General features: G+C 33.2%; 1 pseudogene; it reads right to left on the bottom strand.

Moving 5' to 3' along the window:
* Positions 1-2,806: 2,806 nt before the first annotated feature.
* LOC138803118 (U6 spliceosomal RNA) lies at positions 2,807-2,903 on the bottom strand (annotated as a pseudogene).
* Positions 2,904-6,403: the final 3,500 nt, after the last annotated feature.

Genomic DNA, 6,403 nt, shown 5'->3' with positions numbered 1-6,403 from the left:
AATGTAAACTTGAGAGTATAGAAGCAAGATGTACAGTGATGATACTGTCCTGTCAGAAATTCAAGTTAGTAATGTAAATTTCTTCATAAGACCATAAACAAAAAATACTATGATACTCTGTAAGAGAACTCACTATTGAACATATGAGCTTTAAGAGCTTTCTAATAGATCCATTATTTATTGTTACCTAACATTATTAAAATGTATGAGGCATTAGTAAAATAGAAGTCCTATGCATGAGTACATAAATTCCTTGTTTTTTTAAAGACACTTGTTTTCATCTAAAAAAGTAGGCCTGTCTATTGTCTTCATGTGATTTTGATGATTGAAGGTGCTTAGTGAGAAGGTGAAAATGTATGAGTAGTCCTAAACTATACATTCTCATTTTTTCTTCTTGGAGAATATAATGATCAAAGCAATAGTTCAGAATCAGCAAGCAATAGTTCAGAATCATGCTTCCAGTGCAAGTGGATCACCAGTAACAAATCCTCAATACCATTTTACACAAAGTTTTGTCATAGATACAATCTGCCTGTCTTCTCTAGCTGCTTTACTAGCTTGGACCTATTTCTTTATTGTACAGGAAAAGTGAGATTCAACTGATTTCAGTCAGATCTGTTACTAGAATTACCAAGGATTTAGATTCTTGTCTGTAATTTGGTCAAAGCTATGTCTCTTTATGTAGGCTACTAAAAATGTATTTACTAATTTCAAGTAAATACATAAATTCTATTTCAATCTTTTTTAAAAAATACAATTTTGTTTGCTCTATCAATTGATCAGAGGCATGGATTTTGGGGCTAGCTATGTCATTGCACATCTGTATCTCTCTTCCTTTCTCTATTTCATGGTTCTCATAGATAATATGTTTGCTCCATAATTATCCTAATTAATTTTCCTTTTATATTTTTGGTTGCATCATTTCACTTTTTGCTCTGCCACTTCCCAAATCATTTATATAGAAGGCATTATTTCATATTTTCTCATTCCTAGAATAAGGTGCACATGAAGATATCATTGGTCCTCATTTTCAGTCTGTACCTTTGAATACGGAGGAACATCTTTCCTCTGTTCTCCATCAATTCCCTACTCTCCAGTTAGAATAATTTAGAATAGTAAAATTAGAAAAAGATAATAAAAATCATGGTGAAAAACGATATGCAGAAAATTCACCGGATATTTCTGACCAGTTCAACCAATGTGAACTATTTGGGAAAATTCACCGGATATTTCTGACCAGTTCAACCAATGTGAACTATTTGGGAAATACATGGAAACCTCATTCCCACTGGCTCTCAAAGTCTCTGGTTAGTCAATTCTTAGGAAGATGAGGAACAAGATGAAAAAGTAAGGAATAGTATCAATTGCAAGACAAAAAATGGAAAAGGATCCAAGTAAATTTCTTCATTGGTCTACCGAACATATTCAGCTTACTACAGTGCGGAGACTACTTTTCAAAAAGGCCACTCGTGAATAATAGGGGATGATGATGAGTATACCCCTCTTCATCAGGGGGCCTACAGTGGACACTTAGACATTGTCCGTGAGTTGGTGACTCAAGTGGCAAATGCAATAACTGTAGATGGCTGGACACCCCTGCACAGTGTATATAAGTGGAATAATACCAGAGTGGCTTCTTTCTTACTTCATCATAATACAGATACCAATGCCAACTAAAGGCCTTTTGACCATCTTACATCTTGCTACTGAGAATTGAGATAGCAAAGATACACTGGATCTCCTTCTGTTGAACCATTATATAAAACCAGGTGTGAAGAACAACTTAGAAGAAACTGCATTTGAAATTGCCCAAAAGATAAGTCTTTATCACTACCTCTATGAAGTTGTGGGAGGCTGTACAAATTGTTCTCTTAAGTCCTAATGGTCGGGTTAAGTTTCTTAAATTTCAAAAATGCAAGTCCATCCTTGGTGTCCATACAAAATATTTCCACAATCCAAATAAGGGCAATATCTTTTTTTTTTTTTTTTGCTCGGTCATGGGGCTTGAACATTGGGCCTGGGCGTTATGCCTGTGCTCTTCAGCTCAAGGTGAGTGCTCTACCGCTGTGGCTCACTTCCAGTTTTCTAGTGGTTTATTGGAGATAAGAGTCTCATGGACTTTCTTTCCCGGGCTGGCTTTGAACCGTGAGCCTTAGATCTCAGCATCCTGAGTAGCTAGGATTACAGGAATGAGCCACCAGCGCCCGGCAACACCAATACTTACTGTAAAAATTCATGAATTCTGTGGAATTCTTCAAAGTGAATTGCCTGCATTGGATGTCAAAATGTATTCAACAGTTTTTGTATACATGTATAATGATTTCTGCAGAGTTTGTGATTTTTTAATCAGAAATAATTTTAATGTATCTGTTGAAATGAGTAGTACAGAAACTAAAGTATTTCTGGTGCTTGTTTGAAAAAGAATATTTTAAAATATTCTATATTCTATGTTTGTATAATGTTCATAATTTATTTTATTCTTTCCTAGATATACTTTGACTTCTATATTATTTTATAATATAGAGGTTCATTAATGTGTCCTTTCAGATTGTATTCCATATAGAAAGTTGTAGATTCCTTTTTTGCCTAGGTCCTAATATTAACTTTCTTTGGGATAAAATGAAAATTTTGTCTAATTTCAAATGTTTTGTAAAGTTTATGCTATGTAAACGCCTTTCTGAGGTGAAGATTTAATACACTAATGCCAAACTAAATTTAATTAAAAGGAATTACGTTTGTTGTTACACTTGTTATTTTGTAATCAACTTTTTAATAACTGTTTTTCATTTCTTGCATCTGAAGAATGAAAAATATGGAATACTTCACAAATTTCCATATCATCCTTGTGCAATTGCCATGTTAATCTCTGTAGTGTAATTTGGGAATACGTGCTGCTGAAGCATGTAGTATCTTCTAAATTTAAGTAGTTAATGATGCAATCTTTATACAGGCTTATATCCATGGGTGCCTACTTGGAACAAGGAATCCTTATTGTTGCTAACAATGCTATTATTTCCCTAAAATTCTGTGAATAGGGAAAAAATTATATGTTCAATTGATTGCTCACATTTGCAATTTTTTTTGTCAATGACAATTTTTTTTCATTTGGAATTTGATCATACTTTCAATAATTTATAGCTAGTCCAAAGGTGATGGCTTTTTCAAGTACTTGTTGATCCAACTGACTTAGGTTTGTGGAGCTAATGGATTCAAAGTAAGCCTTGCTTAAGAGCTACTTCTAACATTCTGCAGCTGACATTTTCCCAAATGAGGTCTTACTGGCACAAATGTCTACCTGACCCTTTACTCTTCTCCCATGTAGGAACAGACCAATCAGAATATCTTACAATGACAGCATAGATTGTTTTACTTGAACAAAATTAATCTTAGTTACAAGGATCATAGAGAGATGAACAGTTCAGTCAGAACTGTTAAGACTAGAAGGTATTTTATCAAAATATAATTGTTTATTATAGCTAACATTTCAAAATTAGCTAAAGCCAAGAAGGTGAAAAACTGATCATATGCATGATTACTTAATGTCCTGGCCTGTCTACCATCCAACCAGGCAGGAACTTACACTACTGCATTTCTATCACCAAATATTTTCATAGTTGCAGGAGAAGTCCAGATGTTTCTTCTAATTATTAGGCCTTAAATTGGTAATGTTTTAATCACAGTGTTTTCTCTTGCCTCCAGGCTGTAAATCTACAAATGGTAAAGGTTTAGGTCCAACTCTATCAAACACTGAGGTAGAGATAATGAAATAATACTTTAAAACAGAGTTGCCTTTGATACTGTAACCACAACAGAACAATGCAAAACATGTGTCTTTTTCTTATATTATATATAGTTATATATTTTATATTTATATGTGCTGATTTTATATTTCACACAGTGAAACTTACTAGAATTAGTTGATAATTCACAAATAAATTAATATTTATTTGCTCCAATAAATAGAATTGGAATATAAATAATTAGGTTTAAAATGTGCATTAGAATATAAAAAGTATCAGCGCAATATCTTTGGTATAAACTTGTGATACATTCTAACTGTTCTTGGTCTTCTGAATTCACCTGGTAAAAAAAACAATGTTGTTTTCCGCTAATCTAAAAGGGATTTTACTCTGCTTCTCTGTTTATTGTTTTAACTCGCTGGTCCCAAACTGTTTCTCTCCATATTTCTGAAGCATTCCTACTAATTATGCCCAAATTTTGCTGATAAGATGTCTAACAAATATTGTTCTTCTGTATGACACAATGATTCCTAGGATCCCAGGTCCCAGTTACCGGCATCATCAGATAACAGAGGCAAGACTTCTCACCAAGGTCCATGCAACATGCCAACACAAAGTAATTGAAGATCCATCTTAATTTCTAATTTCCTATATTTCAGGGCCCCAATTCCTTAAGATGCAGGAATTAGCAGTAAGAAATTGTGAAATGCACGGCAACTTAAAATGAAAGATGAGATCACAAAATTTGAGAGTATGTACAACAATTCAAACATTCAACTTACAGTTGACCAGCCCATATGAGTGAACAAGTTCACAAAATATCTTAAGATTATTTTTAGTACCCCTCCCCTATGATTAATGAAAGATTTTAGTCCTGCATAAGTGAGCCAAGAAGTAGTTCCTGGAAGGATAGATCCATAATTGGTCTACCAAGGCCCAGAAAAATTTACTTAGAGTTCAAATGTAATTCAGAAAAACATTGAGAAGATCCTTAGTGCTTCAAAACATTGGGACTTCAGTACAACATGTTTCAGTGGTATAAAAATGTCACTCTCAAACCAATGATAATCTACATTTAATCTTCTGAAAGTTATACCTTTTCAAATAAACTTTTAAAATCACATTCGCCAAAATAACATTTGACAACTAGATGATACTTAGTGACATTACAAGTTTTTCAAGTGTATTGAGCAAGTTACAATACAGTTGAATTATTTACCCAGCACTAATGCCAAACACGTTCAACCATTCATTAAACTGTAGAAATAGTACCACCCACAATTTGTGTTTTTCAGTAGGGGCCTTCCAGAAATGTGTTAAATAGATCAGCCTCCCAAATTTCAAACCCAAATATTAGCTAATAAAGTAAATGTCATCATTTAATAAGGTACATTTTAAAAAGTCACAAGTAGTTGTCTTATCATATGTAATAATATGTTTTCCCTATCTGTCTAACATAGGAAGAAATATGACTTAAGTCTTGAATATGGGTACTCATCAGAGATATGAAAAACATAAAATGTCTTCTATTTCTATCATATTGCTGTATAGGAATAAATTTTAGTTTTCTTCTTTTTCCAGAACTTATAGGTAGTAGAAAATATTATCCCATAAAAAGTAAAACAATCACACCATTGTACAAAGCCATTTATAAACACTGGTAGTTAGGAATACATTCTATGCCAATTTTTTTACTTTCTTTTTGACTAAAGATTAATCTTCCAAATGGATGAGAATAAAATCATGTTTAGGTGCTTCATGTCTCCTGTCTTGCAAATTTGAATGAACAATGGAAATATAAGCTGACATCAGTTCAAGCATATGCAGTATGGAAACTCCATGAAATGTACATAAACCTTTCAAAGTATTAATAGACAATGTAACAGGATGACTATCAGGAAGTTGAAAAGAGAAAGGAATTATAGTAAAGACATAGAATGAATGAAAAATGAACAAGGGGCAAGTACGGCTAGAATACTCAATGTATACATATGATAAAGGAAGTGGTAAATCTGAAATAATTCTTGGAGAAGGGGTTGGTTGAGAATGATGGAAGGAGTGACTCTGATCCAAGAGCATTGGACAATTAGATGCATATATTTAATTGTAACACTTGCACAACCTTTGGCAATTCAATTAAAAAGCACAACAAAAAACAAAAAACACACAAAAATCACAACCAACCTGAAATCTCTAGAAAGTATGAATACGCCCTCCCCAAATTTTAAGCAGTTAATGAAGGAAAGGTCATCTTGGGAAAAGCAAACAAAACTGTACAAAGAGAGAAGTTTGGGATAGGGGAGAATTTTGAACAGATTTAAATAGATTGTCTAAGGTTATAAATCACCTACATCTGCTGCAAATATTATATTTCTTCTAGGAGTTCTCTGTCTGAACTGGATAATCCAGTCGTGAGATACACTTGATAGCTTGTGAAGACAGAATGGAAGAAACAAGATCAAGAACCCATTACTCCACTGGAGAGAAAACAATCCTCTATGTTTTCTGTAATCTCTCTTCATTACTCTTTCTTAATACTTTTAAGTCAATTGATTTTGAATTATATTTTTCCTTCTTTCTTCTGACAAAGTATTTGGTCAAAGTAATTCCTTAAGTATTATTTGCCATTTTCTTCTTTCATGCTGTTTAATTGGCCAAGCGAG

The sequence above is a fragment of the Dipodomys merriami genome, unplaced genomic scaffold, assembly GCF_024711535.1.
Source record: "Dipodomys merriami isolate MVZ:Mamm:240054 unplaced genomic scaffold, mDipMer1.0.p SCAF_334, whole genome shotgun sequence".
In the NCBI taxonomy this organism is placed as follows: domain Eukaryota; kingdom Metazoa; phylum Chordata; class Mammalia; order Rodentia; family Heteromyidae; genus Dipodomys; species Dipodomys merriami.
This window is presented reverse-complemented; position numbering and strand designations above follow the sequence as displayed.